General features: G+C 35.0%; 1 long non-coding RNA gene across 1 annotated transcript; it reads right to left on the bottom strand.

Annotated features, from left to right (window-relative positions):
• Positions 1-4,301: 4,301 nt before the first annotated feature.
• Positions 4,302-21,294, bottom strand: LOC113111608 (uncharacterized). The gene is made up of 3 exons (XR_003293341.1): positions 21,071-21,294; positions 5,616-5,709; positions 4,302-4,681 (listed from the first exon to the last, which is right to left on the bottom strand). It is a non-coding gene; the product is annotated as an uncharacterized LOC113111608 (long non-coding RNA).
• Between the last annotated feature and the right edge of the window lie 85 nt (positions 21,295-21,379).

The following is a 21,379-nucleotide window of genomic DNA, read 5'->3' as shown; positions in this document are numbered from 1 at the left end:
ATTATATTATAATAAAATTTGCATGTCCAGAGCAATTCAATTCTGCACAAAGCCACATTCGAATGGAGCTCCGTTCTAGAGGAGCCCTGGAAAGGCCATGCATTATTTTTTGTCTCGTTTTCCGTTGATCTCATGATAGCAAAAGTGTTTTCACCTAATCTTGACTAGTTTCACATAAGAATCTCCATCCATAATGAAGATCGATAGATTGATGGATGGATGGATGGATGGATAGATAGATGTTAAAGTTTTCAAGAAAGGGCTGAATTACAAGCACCTGATTCGAATGCTTAACATCACCATTATTGGGTGGAGCCCATCCAGAAATTATGCCGTATGCCTCTTGTCATTTCTCAACTTGTCATTGCAACCTCCAGGGCATTTTATTTTATTGAAACATTCCTACAGGCTTCCTTTAGGCAGCTGTGAATTCACAGGTTTCTAAATGAGCCTTATTATCATTTTAAATTAGTTCACAAATTCCTTTTCTTAAATGAGTCCATGGACATACATCAGAAAAATATCCCTAAAGCATTGTAAGTGAAGTACCTTGCAAGCATCACTAATATGTTTTTATCCAGAGGGCACTCGGCAGTATTACCAGCCTCTACGTCAAACTCCTGAATAGAGGCTGCACTTCTGTTGGGGGAAAGATGTGACAGGGCATATTTGTCAAAAGGAGTTTCCTTTTGTCTCTGATGATTAGGAGACACTAAGGATATACTTTTGATATTACACATAGCTCAGGATGACAGGCCCACACTCAGGTACCCATCACCTCTCATCACTGCAACTCTCACTGTGTCACACTAACAAATATAACAGTCACACAAGGCAATGCAAACTTTCTCATTCTTATTATTTCTCATTATTTTCTCATGATGTAATTAAAAGCTGATGTTATATATGTTATGTTGGATGTTTGGAACCAAAACTAAAACTATTCATTTGTTGTACTTCTGTATACACAGAAAGGTCTATATTTTGGTCAATAATCAACCCAAGCAACTTAAAGATGCTTACAAGATTGCTCGCTGGATCATTCTCAAATCATACTGATCACATCAGGTTTTACAGTGAAGTACATGCAGCTTGTGTGCTGCCAAGAAAGCAAAAGAGACAAACCAAACCAAACCAAACCAAAGAAATTCAAAAATTCATTTTAAGTTTTCAATGCATCTATTCTTTCAAATTTGTAGGCTGATAACTTAAGGCAAGACAACACTGGTGAATTGGGTGATCATTTTTTATTTATTTATACATATCCCCACACTTCCCCAGTTAATTAAACACAGTACATTAATTACAAATTAAACACAGTACAACAAACACTTGTTTCATTTTTTTTACATATTAGAGTAAAACATTTATGGAGGGGATTTTGGATATCACTTTTTTATTACTTCATAAATAAAAAAAATTCTGTCAGTGTTCAAGAAAAAAAACTGCACTGTATTTTTAGGAATAAAATGTTCAGGCAAATTATACAAATTATATATATATATATATATATATATATATATATATATAGGTTGGTGCTTTTATAGTGGTGATTTCTGAAGAAAAAAATTGGAAAAACATATAGCAAACATATAGCAATATAAAATATATAAACTGTAATAAAATAGATGTGTATTTTGGATGTTGTCTTTCCTAGTCTGAAAGAATGTTATGCAAGCAAAATAACCCCAAATTTCAAAATTGATCAGTGTATGAAGGACAAAAAAAAGGAAAAAAAAACAATGACTTGTCTTTGGTGTTTAGCCTTAATTTGCAATGACATATGTTTCAAAATACATAATAGACACATTTTTTACTAGTGGTCTCAGACATTTAGAGCACATTGTGAATGTAGCCTATAGTTATATATGTAGTTTTAAATATGAGTAATCTGTTCTGGAGGGTGATAGCTGCAGCAGAGTTGCAATGGAGAAATATTGTCCAGCCCATACTAGAAATCCACTGACCTGGCAAGCGACAGGTATCAGCTGGACCTGATGATTTAATCAGGGATTCATCCAGAGATAATCTATCTTCAAGTTTGTACCACGTCTGCGATGCTCACACATGTGAGGTTAAAGGTCACATGCTGCTTGTAAACTGATTTCTTAAAAGATCCAAACACTGGCTAGATTCAGACTGAAATGCAATTATCACGGTTACATATGAATATGCCATCTAGTGTTGTCAAAAGACCCGGTACTTCGGTACCAAGTCGGTACTAAAAAACTGAAAATGTCACAGTACCAGCCAGGTTTCTTTAAGTACTGGTGGTACCTAGTACCCAGTCAACTCGGTTCTTGACGCATACAGTGCCATGATTTCCACGAAGCAGAAAACGCGGAAGAAATCTCCAAATCCAGTCATGAAAATTAAACTTATATTTTAATATGGACAGTCAAGGAATTTGTCAAAGTTAGCATAAATTAATCAAATCAAATCTCCATATGGACCAGTATCTGTAAATGTTAAGCTGCAACAGTTTTTCATAATTACATTACTTGTAGAAAAACTTAAAACACAATTGTAAATAAGTATAATGAATGGCATTGGTTTTATTTTTAGTGATAAAAGGTGTGTAATTAGCATATGTTTTGCTTTGGTACCGAAATTGTTACAGAGAACCGTGGATTTTCACTGGTATCGTATCGGTACTGAATATGTAAATTTTGGTACCGTGACAACTAATGCCATTAGTGATGCTTTTTTTAAAGGGGTGACGTCATCTTTTATATAACTGATGTGGGGCAAACTCCCATTTGTACAGGTCATGAATGAAGTACTAAAGCCAACACAGTGTTCACGCTGAGCTTGTCGTTAGTTCTGTTGATATTCAGTCACTGTGCCACAGGTAGTAAACCCTTCGAGGTCCTTTAATCCCCTCAGTTGCTGTGTTTAATTAGAGTTTCTCTCATCATCTAGGGAATATCACAGTAAATCTCAACACTTTTCAGAATTAACAGCACAGTGGGATCATAATTACGGCTGTTGACTCACCACTGGGCCCCAGATGATGTGCATCATTAACAATCTGTGTTATAACACCATTCTGGCCTGATTCTGAGGCTGATTTGATAATTGATTTGCACTTTACTCTTGCGATCAATTTCAAATCACTGGCTAAAATGAACTGTTGTTCATTAACATCAAAAGAACAATAAATGACTAAAAGCAAATGCAATTTAAATCCAATTTAAAGTGCCACAGAGATGCATAACAGGCTGAGAGATAGAAGCTAGTAGCATAATCCCGATCAAAGGTCTCTTTGTTTTAACACAGATCGTTTAACCTTCATGTTGTTTTTTTTACCTTTTGATTCGAGCAGCCAAAACCATTGTCACGCCATTAAACAAATATACAGAAAGAGTTGACTTTGCGTTGCGCTATCTGCAGACTCTCCAGCTAACAGCAGAGGCAGCAAGGTGACATCTGGTATCTTTGCACGCAGCCATGTTGACCGCGCTGGATGCTGACCAGTTTGGGGGGCTTCTGGGCACAACACTGGACAGTTTTCTATTTTCAGCCCAAAATCACATTCACCAAAATCCCAAAAGCAGAACATCTGATAGTTTCCAAGCTTTTGATATCCAACTTACAAGGGTCTGATTTCCAGGTCCGTATTGCAGTTATAAAACAGTTAGTTTAAAATGTTTTAATATATTGCAATTTCTTCATTTTGTGGTCCTTATCATAGATATGTTATATACTTTTATTAATAAATATACATTTAAAAATTTCATTATTTTAGTTCAGTTATATTCTAATTCAATTTAAACATACCATTTATGTAAATAATATATGTATTTATTAATGTTTTATGTATATAAAACATTAATAAATACATAAATTATTTACATAAATTGTATGTTTAAATTGAATTAGAATATAACTGAACTAAAATAATATATATATATTAATTATGCACATATGTATAATTAAACATTATACAATTATAATAATAAATAGTTCAAATATATCCATTAATAAATGCAAATATTAATTTAATTATAAACAAACACAAACGTTACAAATAAATAAACTAAATCAATTATTAAATTGAATTAATTCAAATAATTACAATTGCATTTTTGTCATTTTTATAACTTTTTATTTAAATACACACATTATGCCTGATATATATATATATATAATTACACATTTAATTAAATATTAAAATAAATACAATACAAAGGTTTATTTGTTTATTAATTTATTGATAACAGACAAAATATAATTTTTTTTTTTTTTTTGTATAGTTTTGTTTTCTAGACTACTAATGTCTCATAAGTAACTATGTTTCTTTTCCCATAACATCTATGGATTGTTCTTGTGAGCATCCTGAATAAATCACCAAACGCTTGAAGGTTTAAGTGCACATAGTCTTCACCGGGAAGGGGAAAGCAGTTGTGCAAGACTGTAAATCTTCTGGTTGATGTTGCTTTGACTTTTTGTTGTGGGTGTGTGTCTCTCTGTCTGTCCAGCAGGTTTTGAATGTGGAATGGGTATCATTGATTTACAGATAGTGTGTCTCAGCGCCAGAAAGGGTGATGGTCTCCATTTGTCTGTTTCCTTTCGAGTCTCAGCCCAATCAAGAATGGGATTGGCTGTCATGGCTGTCAGGTTGAAGGATGAGGGGAGATTGGGATGGGAGTTCACGTCAGACATGTGACTGATGGACCGACTGAGGAAATGAGTGAAAGCCAGTTTAGATATATGAAACACAAGTGTCTGTGTCTTGAGAGGTGCTTAACAACCTCCCATCTGTAAAAACGCTTCTCTCTATAGCTTTGATATACAGTAACAGACAACTATCGAAACACACACCTGTCGACATGAGCTGTTTGTTTTATTGTAAAACGAAACCAGGTTCATTGTGCTTTCCAGAAGCATCTCTAACATTCGGTTTGAGCTTGACCTGAAGCAAATCCTCAGAAGAGAGCAGATGGCTTCTTTTCTGATGTGTGTGAGAGACTGCCCAGGGACCACAGTCTGAGGTATCAACACACACACACACACACACACAGTACTCATCTCATCCATACCCACGCTCACAACACTCCGCTCGAGTGGCTGACTGATGGATGCGAGATTCAGAACGACAGAGAGTCTCCATGGGTTTTTCTTAAGCAAAAGCAGTAGAGGACACGGAGAAAGAAAAATACATCGAAAAAGAGCGATAGAGACTGCACTCCCAGTGTGAGCAGAATTAGGTCCGGTCTCAATAGTTGACAGTTCCTGGGAGAGAAACTAATCTGAGAAAACTGAGATGGTGTGGAAGCCCTGGAGATAACATGTCAGGTTTGCACAGTAAAAACTCCTGCTACACCTCACCTAAGGCTAAGGGTCACATTCAACACTCTGCGGCCCAGTCAGTCTCAGGTAAATAGTTCTTTAGAGCTCTACAGAGATTGTTCGAATCACTACAAATAATCAAACACCCCTGATTCTGACACAAAGTCAATGCTAAATTCATCTTGTGGCACTAAATTTGAGTCTGCGCTATGAATCACACATGCTTTGTTATGAACTTCTTTCAGATGCGATATGGAACTGTTAACTCACTTCTTAAAGGAACAATTAATCCAAAAATGAATATTCTGTCATTAATTACTCACCCACGTGTCTTTCCCAACCCGTATGCTGTTATATTTTCTGTGGCCGAAGAATTTTTCTGCATGCACTAACAGTTTACGGTGATCCGTCAACATCCTAAAAGGACAAAAACACACCATAAAACACCATAAAAGTAGACTTGTGTGCTATATTTCAAGTCTTCTGAAGTCATATGATAGCTTTGTGTGAGGAACAGCATGAAATTAATCTTGGAACATTGGCTCATTAGAAAAAAATTGCTAATCTCCAAAAACACACCTATGCATATAATTAAGTATAATTTCCACTTGAGATTAATGCTAGTGGCAGTAAAACATGAGCAACATAATATCATTTTGCAGAAATGTTGCACCAAATGTATTGTGTACAAAGACTGAAAGAGTTGCTGGAGCTTAAGGGTCATTTATAATCTTTGTTTAGATTTTTACTTCTAGTGATTGTATTTAATTTTCATTTGTAACGATTATTGTGATGAACAAAACTTTTATTGGATACAAACTGTTGCTTATTTTCTGTAATAACCCAGTGGAAAGTCAATGTGAAAGTCAATGTGGTTTTTAAGGACACCATCTATGTTTTAACTGATTTGAGAGCTGGTGGTATAAACATTTTTGTCTTTCTTGTATAAACATCTTGTCTGCTTTATGGTACAAATCTGGGTAAAAAAAATCTTATATTGTGTTACAGAAAAAAAAAGAAGAAAAAAAAGCAGGTTTCATTTGTGCCTTGCTCTAGTTTTGGCTCTTATGTTACTGATTTATTTCCTGTTTGTGCCCTTTTGCTTATCGATTTGAATTAGTTTCCTGATGGTTATTGACTGTTCGGATGTTGACCTTTAACCTATTATGCATTTTGGGCTATACCCACATACACACTGAAAATGTACTGTTTCTACACCCTTAAAAAGCACAAATACAAACAGACTTTTGTTGGCATGAATAAATGAAGCTCCATTTCTACCAGAACAGATAATGTCTAAACATATTAGAATTCCAGCGCTCTTCCGTTTGAGAATAATGCACACCTCTCTCCTTTCGGCCCATTTTCATAAATGCACACAGCTCCAAGCCTCTTTTCCCCCTACGGCACGGCCATCAATCTTCACTGACATCCTATTAACTCACAACAGACACCAATACCCACAGATAGGTTTCGTTGGCTATGTCTATCCCATTTATTTATTTATTTATTTTCCCATCGATCTGTCAAATATGTAGGATGAAACGTTTAACTGTGGCCTAAAAATAGCCGCAGCTGTGGAGGAATTAATACATCTGCTAACATGTTATTTCTTTTTTCTCCCTCCTTCTGAAACAGACTCCATATTTTCACTCTGCTAGTAGCGTCTCTGCATGGGTCTGACATATGCTGTTGTTCGTGTCACTTGCAATTTGAAACCGAACCATGAAGTTGACACTTAAAAATATGGATCGAACTGTTACCATTGATCTTGGATATTCTGATCGGACTTTCTCCGACGGGTTATTTACCCCGAGGAAACTCACAGTGAAACCTGCCAACTTGTGTGAGAGGCACATACTAAACCACACATCAAAATGACAAATCGTCTAAATAATAACACTGATCAAAGTGCTGCTCCGCCGTCGTCAGTGCTCAGATGAAAGACTCCTGTGATCCCTCCAGGGGAGAAGTAATGCTGAAAAGCTCTGGATGTCAGTGTGCCCTGATGTCAGGTCGATGGGGAGCCAGGATGGCAGGAACAGGTATCAGACATGGATGTGGCGTTATCAGTTCAGCAGGCGCTGCTTCCTCAGATTGATCCATCTTAATGAGCTCATCACGCCCCTGCGGAGAGACGCCCTGATTACATCTGAACGCCACAAGGAAGGAGAGAGCCTGCAGAGTTATTCACTGCCCATCACGCATACATGCACATAACACATTTTCTTACACTGTTGAGACTTTGATTTGATGTCATTTTAGAGCAAGAGTCGTGCAATGACATTAGACACCAGAACTAAACATTCTGTCATTATTTATTCATCCTCATTTCAATTTTTTTGTAACATCGTTAGTCTTTATTGTCACTCTTGATACATTTATGTATCTTTACATAAATTATTTTTGTTGTTGAATATTTTGACCTCTTGGGGACATTCTGAATTTTTGTTGTATGGGAAATAAATGTAAAGATGTGTTTTTAAACAGGTTTGGAAAAACATCAAAGTATACTGTCACATAATAACATATTCCGACAGAGTTTGTCTGTCTTTAGTTGCTGTCACTTGTTGTAGCTCAGTGGATTGAAGGGTGTTAGGTCTGCTATTTGAAGAGCGAGTGTGTCATCACACAATAGAAAAATATTGAAAAAGGCAAAAAGAAAGTGGTGAAGAGTCTTTCATCCTCTTTCCTCTTTCATCCCCATCCACATTTAGCATCTATTTCTGTAAACCGGCACAGACAAACAAGCTCCCTTAATTCAGCACGTAGACACAAATGCATGACCATCCGTAAATAGACACTGAGATATTTGTTAATAACCAATTACTATGCTACTTACAGGTCACTTAGATTTTTTTTTCTACTAGGTGTCAAATTGATCGTAAAAGCACCACACAAATAAAGACTCAGAGAGGATAACATCCACTGCTGGTGACTGAATGGATCAAGCGCATTGTTATTAGTTAAACATATTTATAGTCTACACCCCAATTTAATTATGAACCAATTGTAATTAGGTTTCATTCAATCAATAAAGACTTGGCTGAAATAAAGTCTTTGTGCATTTGAGCCAAAACCATTGGGCCCTTTCTGAAAGCAATCTGACAGAAGAAGACTATAAGAGAGTTGAATTCAGAGCTTGACAGGTGCACTAGAGCTCGGGTGCACTGATAATTGCTCTCCAGATGAGAGTGAAACCTTCCTTTAGCATCATTAATCAACTGAATACATTACAATCAAACCAGCATAATTAAAAAGCTAAATTAATTAGAGCAGAAATGGATGCACAAGTGCAAAATATTGCTTTTCCGCTTCCTGGGCCCCCCTTTTCAAACTCGTGCCGCCATTAATGAAGAAATGAGAGTCGTTAAACTTTATGACTATATTTGCCTCTGACCTGGTTTTAATGAGCATGTTTATGAGGCTGTCATGGTGCTTGAACGCTTGGTAGAGTGGCAGATATCGCTGGGACTATAATCCCATCCAGTCAAGTGAGGATATACTGAGCAGTCGGTACTGAATTATTAAATCATGAGACAGGTAAACCTTTTTTACGCTCTGAATGCACCTGTTTTATGGCTGACACAAAACTGTGTTCCAAAACCTAGCGAGCTGCCTTCTCAGATAGCATTTGAAAAACTTAACCTCATCATGTTGCTAAACTATAGAATTTATGTGTTATTAAGCTATATAAGGAAAATATTTGTTTTAAAATATAATAAAAAATTTAATATTATTTTACAATATTTATAGAAGTATACTGATGTTCAATCATATTTTATATATTAAATACAGTACATTTATAAATTAAATATATAAAATATTTTGAAATAATCAAGGAACTTTGCTGCTGTACCATTTGTTCCTAGATTCCTAGATTATTACGCCGGAATGAGAGTATAGTTCCAAGCCATATCGGCCTAGAAAATAGCAACGTTTTATTTTCCGTTGGTCTTAGTACATGATGTAACTACAGAAGAGTCGAGTTTTAAAAAGGAAAAATATAGAAACTCTTTGGTCATTTTTGAGTGAGATGCTTCCGGTCTAATCAGATTCAATGATCTATGCTAAGCTAAGCTATAAGTGCTACTACCAGACCCAGAGATCGGTTGAATGGATTTGAAAATGGAAAAACCCAACTGTTTAACTCTAGGAGAGTTGGAAAATTATCCTATTTTCAAAAAAAAATTATATTTTCAGCCTGTTTTCCTTTAAAGGGGTCAAATGATGCTGCTAAAAAGAACATAATTTTGTGTATTTGGAGTAATGCAATGTATAAGCCCTGCCTTTCTGAAACAAAGCTCATCGTTCTGAAAAAGTGAGGTGTGCTCTGATTGGGGAGCTATACATGTGCGTTGTGATTGGCCGAAAGCCTTAAGTCAACGAGACTCAGTCAAGTTGCTCTCATGCACATCCCATCACTGGTTCTCTTTTTGCAGTTCAGTAAATGTACTGTTAGGAGAAACTGAATAACTTGGGATATTGGTTTATTTCGCATCAGAGGGAGTGTAAGGCATTTTTTTGAACCAAATAACTTAAGTAATTTGTGGATAAGTGCGTATTGGAGACGCAAACCATTTCAAACGATTCAGTTCAATTTGATGAACTGGTTTAACTGATTCACTAAGAAGATCCAGTTAAATAGAAAGATTCGTTCACGATCCAGACATCACTAGACGAGACTAAAACAATAAAACCCATTACAAACGAGGCATTTGTTGCATCCAGTAGGGACTTAATTACTGATTATAATAACTTATACTGTCTTTTTACACGTTACGTTGCATATAGCACTGTGTAAACATAAAACAATGTCTGTATTTGTGATCTGAGGAACAACAAACAACAAGCCTACTGCTCAAAATTCGCGTTAGAATCATCATTGGCAAATTATTTCAATATTTAAAAAAAACGTACTTACAGGCTGTGAGTCAGAAGTGCCAGACTGTCCTTGCAAAGTTTGAACTGCCTGACTTTATAGAAACAGCCGTTGTGCCACAGATGCATTGCAGGCTACTGGTTCAGGAAACAGTCCTCATCCTCCATAAAATGCGCAGCACACATCTCAACAATTGGGTTGAGCTGTTCTGGAACAGTGTTGAAATACAACTTAACCACTGATTTCTAGTTGTGTCCTCTTTTGGAAGACCAAACAAAGTAGTTTTGCTTTCACAACGAAACACACAGCGACTCCACAAAATGGCAGCGGAGGCAACAGAGAGAATAAAAGTTAAGCCTTCTTTCTTTGCGTGAACATTTGGGCGCCATTATGCAAATTCAGCATAATGACGTAGACATGTGGCGCCATGTTAGAACGAGCCATTTTAAGGGGTGTGGTTGACTCTTACCTTTTATAAAGAATATCTCTTTGGATTTAAGACTTTAGTCTTTGCAACTTTACAGATCTTCTTTATGCACCAAGAGCTTGTAACACCAAAGAGCAAGGAAAAAATTTAATCACATCATATGATCCCTTTTAGTTGCCTAAATTTTGCAACAACCTTTGCATTAAAGGAATGGCTCCCCTCACAATGGAAATTTACTGAAAACTTATTTTAAGTGGACAACGGGGCTTTGGACTTTTTCACTGGAGGAATGGATCATGGATTATGGACTCATATTTTGGTCAAAAGCTATGGATTTGTTTCTCGCAATTGTGCAGCTTTACACTTAAAATAACTGATTGACAACTTTATTGTGATTATTGTGATGTTTTTATCAGCTGTTTGGACTCACAGAGTCATCTTGGATGGCCTGAGGGTGAGAAAGGTTCTGCAAATTTTTAATTTTGGCCGAGCTATTCCATTAATATGTCTCCTTGACAGACAGCACACTATAACTTTTGGAACAGAGAAACATAGTCACACCTCTATATACTGTATAAATAAATGATCCAGTCGGTCCATCAAATGAGGAACAAAAAGGATTGGCACTGTCATAGAGCATCAGTCTTAAGTTCTGTGACCGTAAATGGCCTGCAAGCACTGTCCTCATCCTCCCATTTGAATTCCATCAGATGGCATTCATCAGGAGGAAAGGTTGAACCTTATATCCAGAAGCTGGTCCATGTCAGGTTGTAATTGTTGTCCAAGACATGGACTGTCAGTTCTGTCAGCAGTGCCCAGCAGGAAAAGGGCTTACAAGAGATTCCTTCTCAACTTTCTTTCATCTTACATGGAAACATTTCTTTGATTAAAGGAAAGGGAACTAATTAAAGAAATCCATAGAACTGAAAGGATCTTGAGGTGTAAGGACAAATCATAAACATACTGTATCATTGGACTAGTGTGAAATCAGATTCACTGAAAAGATCAGACTCAAATGAACAACTCGTTAACAAATTGGATCCACAAATCCGTTTGAAACATGTTGTGTCGAAACCTGTCAGCCTTGCATCATAAGCAATTATATGACAATACATTTAATTTAGCTTGATTCTAAATTATATATATATATATATATATATATATATATATATATATATATATATATATATATATATAATTTTATATTTATATATTTAAGTTTTATTGTATAATTGTCTAAATCACTGTATTGATGTGAATGCTGAATACTGAATGTGTCCAGTATTTCACTATATGACCCACTGAGTATAATTGTTGTACATAAATAATTCAACAGCATTAAGTGTGACAAAAACTGAACTTTAGGGAGTTTAATCCCTGAAAAATGCAGAGTCACGGTTCTGTAACCACCCATCTAATAATCGTTTCTCCTCATTGGTCTTTTGTTGTCTTGCCCCTGGGCTACAATGTCTCCTCTTGCAATTTTAGCTTCATAATTCTGCATCTCGGGGTCATAATCATAATTATCTTTTACATATCTCATTAAATGGACCTCATTTCCCCAGAACTAAGCCTTAGTTAGAGATTGACAATCCCTTATGATGAACCATGCAATGAATAATGCATGAATAGTTCACACAAGTTTTTTTCTTACGTGTAACAATATTGTACGCTTTTTGGATTTGTACATGGAAGAGCATATTTTAACAAGAAAGAAACCTAAAAATCAGCGTAAAAACATTTTCATCATTGTGGTAAAAAAAACACGTTTCTTTCCAATTACAGTGGCAAGAAAAAGGATGTGAACGCATTGGAATCAGATGGTTTTCTGCATTCATTTCTCATCAAAGTCACAGGTAAAGACAAACATTTCTAATCTTTCATTATTTTATTGAACACATCCCAATAAACATTCACAGAGCTGTGGGAAAAGTAAGTGACTTTACCTTGTTGTCCTATGATCCACAACTTCCTCCAGATCTTGCACATTATTTGGTTTTACAGCATATTCTGCATATTTCAAACATTTACAACAGTTACTGTGGGATTTTGATATTCTTGTTTTCACACTGAGGGCAGATAACGGTCTCACACACAACTATTAAAGAGTAAAAACATTCAAATAAACCCAAAAGGAAACAATTCAGTAAGAGCCGGGGATGTAAATGGCTTTAAAATGGTGATCAGGGTAATTTGTATTTATTTTTTCATGTACTATATGTATCTTCTGTAGCTTCTGAAGGGGAGTAATAAAAGAAAAAAAGGTGTACATTCAAACAAAAATAAAAAAAAATATGATCATTAACATCATCATCATCATCACTGATTATCAGGTTAAAATAAGTTTACAATTCCTAGCTCTTAATTATCCTTAGTGTGAAAAGACGTTCTCAAAAATCATACTTTCACTGTTGTAAAGGGTTCAAATATGCAGAATATGCTGGAAAATAAAAGAATGTAGATTGAAAATTGTGTTTGCCTGTACTTGTGATGTCGATGAAGATCAGATATTATTTTATGACCAATTAATGCGAACAACGACCAATTTAAATGGGTACACATACCGTACTTTGTCCTGCCACAATAATTTACTGTCACAATAATTATTTGACATGACTGCCAGTCTGGCTGTGAATAACATAACATAAGATGCAGTTACGTCATTTAAAAAACAAATTATAAAGTATTTATAGTGTATGTATGTTTGACTGAAATGCTTTGAGTTTGTAAGTGAGATATAACTCATTTCAACTGGCATTAACCCTTTAACTGCCGCTCGACCAAATGGTTGAGCACATTTTGAGTCACTATATTTTATTGAGAGGAGTACCTAACTTAATTCAAGCTGATTGAGCCATCTATACCATCTGGTAGAGGTATGTTAAGCCAAAAAAAATCATCAATCACTCCTGCCATGTAAACTGTTTTTGGTGAAATTTTGCAAGGTAAGCATATTTTTTTGACATATTACACTGTAAGAGCCCTAACTTTACAAAATTATTTTACTTGGTGCCATGAAAAAACTTTAGTATGTTTTCAATAATTTTTCAAAAACGTGCTCAACCAAATGGTTGATTTGTCACTTTATGGTAAACGTAGAAAAGCTAAGCTAATGTTTTAAAAATTATGGGACGTGTTGGAAAAAAAAATACATTGAGTGTGGTAACTAATGACATAAGGAGATAAGAAATGCAAACAAAAAATGCTTTTTTCTTGGTGGGGCAGTTAAAGGGTTAAACTACCGCTATACAGCAAGAATATATGAATGAATGGTTGTGCTCAGATTGTCCACTTCACCTCTGTGCCCTGCCCCTGTGAGACAGAGACAGCTTTTCACATGCACTGCAATATTGTACCCTGTGTGAGGCTATTTTCACAAGTGTGTTTTTCTCCCTGATGTGTGAGTCTTTATTACCTCTAATTAGCTGTGTTTGTGGCGAGTGTCCTCCAAAAGACACGTCAGACAAAGACAAACTACGCCTGGCATATCATCCTGAAAGAGGCTATGGGCCACAATTGATATTGTGATCCTGGGTGAACAGTGTGATCACTAAGACCCCACTCCCTCACCACCATCTGTCCTTTCCTCAGAGGTCACCCAATCACAGTCTCTGTAAGTGGTTGGCATTGGAGACCAGTGTGTAACACAATCAGCAACTAATCCTTATGGTTTTAGACTCAAAGCTGAAGTGTCTAGTTTCTGCGCCAGTAATATAACTGAAGAAACAATAAAAAATAATAACTGATTTCAAACAGGTTTCCTCAATAATCCTCTTATGTCATTGGCTGCAAAAACAGATAGTCCCATCCTAAAGAAAATGTTCTCAAACAAACAGAATTATGATATTTATGATCTTGGGAGAAATCAACCTACAATTTATAATATACACTGCCATTCACAAATGTGGGGGCAGTACGACTTTAATTAGATTTTTTGTTATTCAGCAAGTAAAGACATTTCTAGACATTTCTTTTTTTTTTTTTTTTAACAAGTATCTATGTAAATTGGATGCAAATGTATGTAAATTTAACAAGGATGTATGTAAATAAGGATGTAGATTGATCAGAACTGACGGTAAAGGCATTTATGATGTAAAAAATAGAAATATAAAAACTCTTCAAATAAATAGGTTTTTCAAAGAATCCAAATAAAAAAAAATGATAATAATAACAATAATCAGTATATCAAAAACAATTTCTGAAGGATCGTTTGACACTGAAGACTGGAGTAATTGCCACTGAAAATTCAGCTTTGCATCACAAGAATAAACTACATATTTAAATATATTAAAATAGAAAGCAGATATTTAAATACTTTTCTGTTTTTAAACAGCCTTTATGGGGTGTAAAAAAAATAAATCAAATCAAATAAAATTACTGATCCTAATCTTTTGAATGGTAGTGTATATGGAATATCATAATGAATTATTTGGAGACCCAAAATGTAAAATATAACTTTCTTTGCAAGAAAAGCTCAGGACTGTTTCCTAAGTTTTCGTGAATGGACAGTGGTTATCATGTTTAGTGCATGATGAATATGTGTCCAGCATATGTGGTCATTGAGATCACTGTGTGATCTGGAAACGCTCTATGGGATCAGTGAATGGCCAAGTTGTGTCCACGACGTGTGTGTGTGTGTGCGCGCTTGTGTGTCTTGCAACAGGCTGTGAGAGTGTCACTGTCCCCTCAGTAATTCAAGCCTTCAAGCTGAGATCAGCTCTAATAAACCATCTGCCACGTCATCCTGCTGCATTCCCACTACACCATCACGATACCTCAATACCTAAAAAAACCTCTCCTAAATGCAGCACACCCAGCCACGCTATACAAGTATGCCATGAGACATTACAGAAATGACAATATGAAAAATATCAAAGCATATCGTTCAGATGGAACAGCAGAACGATTAAAGAATGACACATACTCTTACAAGCGCAGAGATTCTTCAATTAAAGTGCCCATGCAATCAGACTTTATTTTCAGTAATTAATATTTAAACAAGTACCATCATATCTCAAGGACAAATGCAGGGCGAAAGCGAATGATGTCTGTGAACGAACGAACAACCTAAGTCAAGCCATATCTATTGTTTTAACTTTTTGAACTGAATTACAAACAGAAGCCAAGAGCGTGACATCATATTCTGTTGCTAAAAGTCAGGGTCAGATGTGCTGTAGTCTCATAGGTTCAAAGTGTTTGTACTTTACTTCTTGAAGTTAATTCAATATATTAAAGTCATCTAGTCTCTGCCACCTGATGTAAGCTCCAACAGAGTGGGGTCCGGAGCTCTATAGACATGTTTGATATATAAAGAATGTCAGAATACATTGTAAAGTGTTCTTAATTTATCTGCAAATGTATTACCTATTTCCGATGAACCTGACGTCCCCAGAAATGTAATTAAATTCATAATCGCATACGGTACATTAAGGAATTAACACTGTTAATAAAATCTGACGCAAGTTTGAGTCTTAATGGGCTTTTTTAATTACACCCCCACCCACACGCAAAAAAAAAAACCATACAACTTTGATATTCTGAAATGATTGCACATCTTGTTTGTTAGTTTAATTATGATGCCAAATATTGAATGTGTAGCATATTCAAATAATGTAAACATGCAAAGCATAGAAACCTTATAACATGTATGATCAACTTTGTGCTCTATTGAACTGACTTTAATTTTATGAGGGGAAAAAAAAACATCTCATGCCATCGGAGTTATGGAAATTATTGCGACAAGAATCAGATATGCAATAATAAAACACAAGCGTAATTATGTTCAGCTGTTCTCTGAGAAGGTTCGCAATAGTTTTAGGCTATTAAACTTTAATGGATTCATTTGCATTTTTGTCAACAGTGGCAAAAATAATTAAATATTTCACAAAGTTTAATTTGGCTTTTAAATGAATGTTGTGGTATAACAAAATTTTCCAGCTTAAATTAAACATAATAAGGGAACATATCAGGAGGAAAATCAATTAACAGAAGAAGCGTTATATTTCACTTTTAAATCATGCCTGATTTCTTGCTGTAGTTTTGCTATAGTGCATGAAGCTCCAGCACATGTGAATCATGTATTTCCCAAACAGAATAGAATAGGCTGGCTTTGTATATGTGATAGATGTCACAAAAGCACTGAGCTGTCTCTAGTATTTGCAATGGTTTTGCTTCTACCTTTGGACAGGATTTAGACATAGAAAGTTCAAAGCAGCCAACAGTGGTGCACGTCTGAAAATCAACGAAGCCAACGCAGGATGTGTTGAATTTATGCATGAGAATTGCAGAAGAAAAAAAAATCCTAAAATTACAACAGCAGCTTTTCATAAACATAATAACTTCCAGAAGTTTGAGGACCACATTTCACACCAATTTACCTTGCATTTATTCCTTTATACGGTTTCGGGGCAAAAATGAGTAGTGCATTTTTTTGCATGATGTAAAATAGGAACAACAAGAAATGAGAAAATTACAATTCACATCAGAGTATGTTAACATTTGCATTCATCTCCTGAAGGAATAAATTGAGGGGATATTTCAGGGCATGATTTCAAGTACGACAGTGTCCCAGCAAAGAGGCTTATGAAGGTTAGATGTGATAAACAGTAATTATCTTATTATTCAGTGTTGTTCTTATTTTCTGACAAGGAAATGAAAAGTGTTTTGAAGTACTCCGGGGCTAGTGGTTATACTTTTTATTCATATTTCTTGGGGAAGGTTTATTTTTTAAATTCAATTTCTGGACAAGGATAGTCCTTTAAGTCCTGAATTCATAAAAAGAAATAGAACATTTCCATAAAAAAAAAAAACATTTGTGAAAATATAATAATATTTATATAAAAGGTATATCAGATTAAATATTAAACTTATTAAGAGGAATTGTAAAAACCAATGTGTCATATATTACAACACTGTAGCAAGTGAAATACCTGACAACTTGCCTTAATATTAAACAATTAAAAAAAATATATATGTAAAAATTTAATGAATTCACATGAACACATTTATGATGTTACCAAAGATATCTATTATAAATGCTGTTTATAAATATTAAATACTTTAAAACTATTAAGCAGCACAACTATTTTTAACATTGATAATAATAAAAATGTTTCTTGAGCACCAAATCAGCAAGGATCACAAGGATCAAGACTGAAGTTAAATTCAGATATGCCATCATAAGAAAATAAATTACATTAAAAAATATATTAAAATAAAAATACTTAAGCAGTTATTTTATACTGTAATAATATTTGTATTTTTACTGTATTTGTGATTAAATAAATGCAAATGAGAATAAGAGAACTTTTGAACAGTAGTGTATTCAAAAGGTATAGTCCACTTTTGCGTAAATGTTTGCAATTCTGTTCAGTTTATAGATTGATAAAAGGTAAATTCATTCACATAAATAAAGCAGGTATAACTGATGTGTTGCTATCCAGCCGTGACACCCCACTTAGCAGGTAATTATAGAGTCTATGGGAGTACTGACATGTTTAAACTGAATAAAATCATCTTTTGCCTACTGTTAGACACAAGAATGCCTGTATCACAGATGCTCATGTATTATTGCTTATAAAGCCATCACAATAAATGACACACCGTCAGCAGATTCCTGAAATTACAAGAGAGGACAGTCATCAATCATGACTCTCCATTCAAATATTCAGTTGATTTCTCCTGTGTATTTCCCTGCAGTGTAGCAGGGCATGTCGGGAAAGATCATTATGATGGGAAATATTAATTATAAAAATAATAACCTCATGCCTCTTTTTTTTTTTTTGAGGAAAAAATTCAGCTTTTCCTTAGCTCCTTCTAAACTCTGCGGTACGGAAGCCCGTATCCACCACTGAAAAAAAAGGTAATTGCGACTTTTTATCCTACAATTCTTTTGTAAAAAAAAATATATATAATAATAATAATAAATAAAAAAATTGCATAATTTTCACTTTACATTTCACAATTCTTCTTTTTTCATAACTGTGAGATACGAACTCTCAATTCTGACTTTTTCACTCAGAATTGTGAGATCTAAACTGGCGCAATTTAGATTTTCTTTCTTAGAAATGCGTGATATAATTCTCGCAATTCTGACAACATATCAGTCTTTCTACTCAGAATTGGACTTTATAACTCGCAATTGCAAGTTTATAGCTCACAATTCTGCCTTTATTTCTCGCAACTGTGAGTTTATATCCCGCAATTCTAACTTTATATCTTGCAATTCCGACTTTATATCTCACAATTCTGACTTTAAATCTCACAATTCCGACTTTATATCTCACAATTCCGACTTTAAATCTCACAATTCCGACTTTATATATCACAATTCTGACTTTATTTCTCGCAACTGTGAGTTTGTATCCCGCAACTGTGAGTTTGTATCCCGCAATTCTAACTTTATATCTCGTAATTCCGACTTTCTCGCAACTGTGAGTTTATATCTCACAATTCCGACTTTATATCTCGCAATTCTGACTTTAAATCCCCCAATTCTGTTTATATCTCACAATTCTAAGAAAAAAGTCTGAATTGTGAGTTTACATCCAACGCAATTCTAAGAAAAAAAAGTGAGAATTGTCAGATGTAAATTCACAATTGCGAGAAAAAAACATCAGAATTGTGAGATAAAAAGTCGCAATTACCTTTATAATTTTTTGGTGGTGGAAACGGGCTTCCATACTGCTGTCTACCTATCGACTGTATGTGTTTATTTGTATCTATACATACACAAAAACAAGATAGACAGTGATGATAGAGAGACAGATCGATCTGTCCGCTTGAGCATCTATCTCACAGGCGGCTCCTGTAGGACCCCACATACTTATGGCCTCTTCACTGTCACTTAATTCATTACCGCAGAGGAAGCCAGACCGAGGGGACTCCATTAGACTAATTTTAGAGAAGAGGAAAGATAGACGCTTTCTCAGCGAGTGAGCTGAATGAATCCCTTTCATTAACACTGACTGATGGCTCGTCACGTCACGCCGTCGATGACTGGCACGAGGGTGATGACAGAAACATGGGGGCAAACACACCACTCGTCCATAAGGAGTGTCACATTAGACAGGGGTGAAGGGAAATATATATGATGAACTGGTCACTTTGAGAAAAGACCTGCCCAGCTCACTCAGATACATGACAAACTGCCCTTTTCAAAGTGAAGTTAGCTTCCAACACTGCTTGCCCTGGTGCCTTATCTGTGCAAGAAACTTTATTCTGCCCTGACACAGATCTCACTCCACAATAGATGTTTGATCATGCTCATGTGCCAAAATATCTTAATTATTATAGCGATCAAGAAAAGCAACAATTATGTTGTTTCTAAGATCATTTGGGATGATCACGTTCTAAACAAATGGTGACCATTTGGAGAATGGGAGCGGGTGTGGGACACCGAGAACCTTCTCAGACAATCAGAACTTCATTAACATATAAACAACAGCTGTTAGGACAGGAGCAAATACATTTCCATTAAGGGTAGTAAATTGTAAATTTGTAAGCTTTGAGTTTAGGATGCTCTGGCTTCATTTATATAATGATTTATAATTTATATAAATCTTTTTACTTAAATCTTCTAATTTTATTGGAACTGTATGCTTCATTTTATAGTTAAAAATAGCAGAAATTGACATACAAAATTTAAAACAGATAGACCTATTTATGTATTTTTATTTTCTTGGAATTCGTCTGTAGCCATGTAATGGATTTGCACATTAAAATCTGCTGCTCCTAAACATAAGAGCCAGTGATGTTGACATCTACAGTATAATATAGCAAGACCTTCCCAGGTTACATAAACCAGAAGTGCTGTCTTCTGAGAAGAAATTGTGCACAAACTTTATTGCTTCTCGTGTGTTACATCAAGAAGGATTAAATGTGCAAGATCTGAAAACAATCAAAATGTCAGAGAATCTTTTTCTCATTTAGTTCTCATTCACTTATGAGAAAATAGTTGCAATTAATTAGGCTACTCCTTTTGTGTTTCATGAAAGAAAAAAAACATGAGAGCAACATGAATGAGAGGACAATTTGATAGAAAAAAATAAATATCACTGCAATTGAACTGCAATATAAGAAGAAAAACATACAGATAACATGTTTGATGAGCTGAAACTTGGGGCCTATAGACACTGTACATCTTTTATTAACTGCAATAACAAATATTAAATGCACCAATCAAATGTGTTCACTTTAGTTTTTTTATGTTTGTAAAATACACAGATATAGACGTATAATTTATATGCAGTGTTGCTTGATTGACTGAATTTCTTTTAAAATCTTTTACAATTTTGATAGGCTATCATCATCCTATTTCCTGAGATTTTCTCAGGATGGGATGTTTGAAAAGGTGAGGGAAAACGGCGAAATGCACAAAATAGCACATAATGTATTAAATCCATGGCATTTGTAAGTCGATTTGGATAGATAAAAGCGTCTGCTAAATTACAAAATGTAAATTTACTTACCTGTGTTGTTGTTTTCAATGTTGCCTCCCTGCAAAATGTTGACGTCACTTCTTAAACGATGGTTTTGCGATGTCATTATGAATTCAATTACGTTATATTGCAAATATGAAAAAAGTGATAGCCTACATAGTAGGCCTACACACGGAAAAAAAACTTTTCTAAATGTTTACCATTATTACAGGAATATGCACATCAATAATGTTGTCCATTGACTTTAATATATACTTTGTGGGTGGGCTTTTTTAAATCCTAAAACTATCTTAAAACAAAATTATTTATGAAATATATTGAATCAATTAGTGAAATATT

This window comes from Carassius auratus, chromosome 12, assembly GCF_003368295.1.
Source record: "Carassius auratus strain Wakin chromosome 12, ASM336829v1, whole genome shotgun sequence".
NCBI lineage: Eukaryota > Metazoa > Chordata > Actinopteri > Cypriniformes > Cyprinidae > Carassius > Carassius auratus.
The sequence above is the reverse complement of the archived record's forward strand: the minus strand, read 5'-3'. Positions and strand labels throughout refer to the sequence as shown.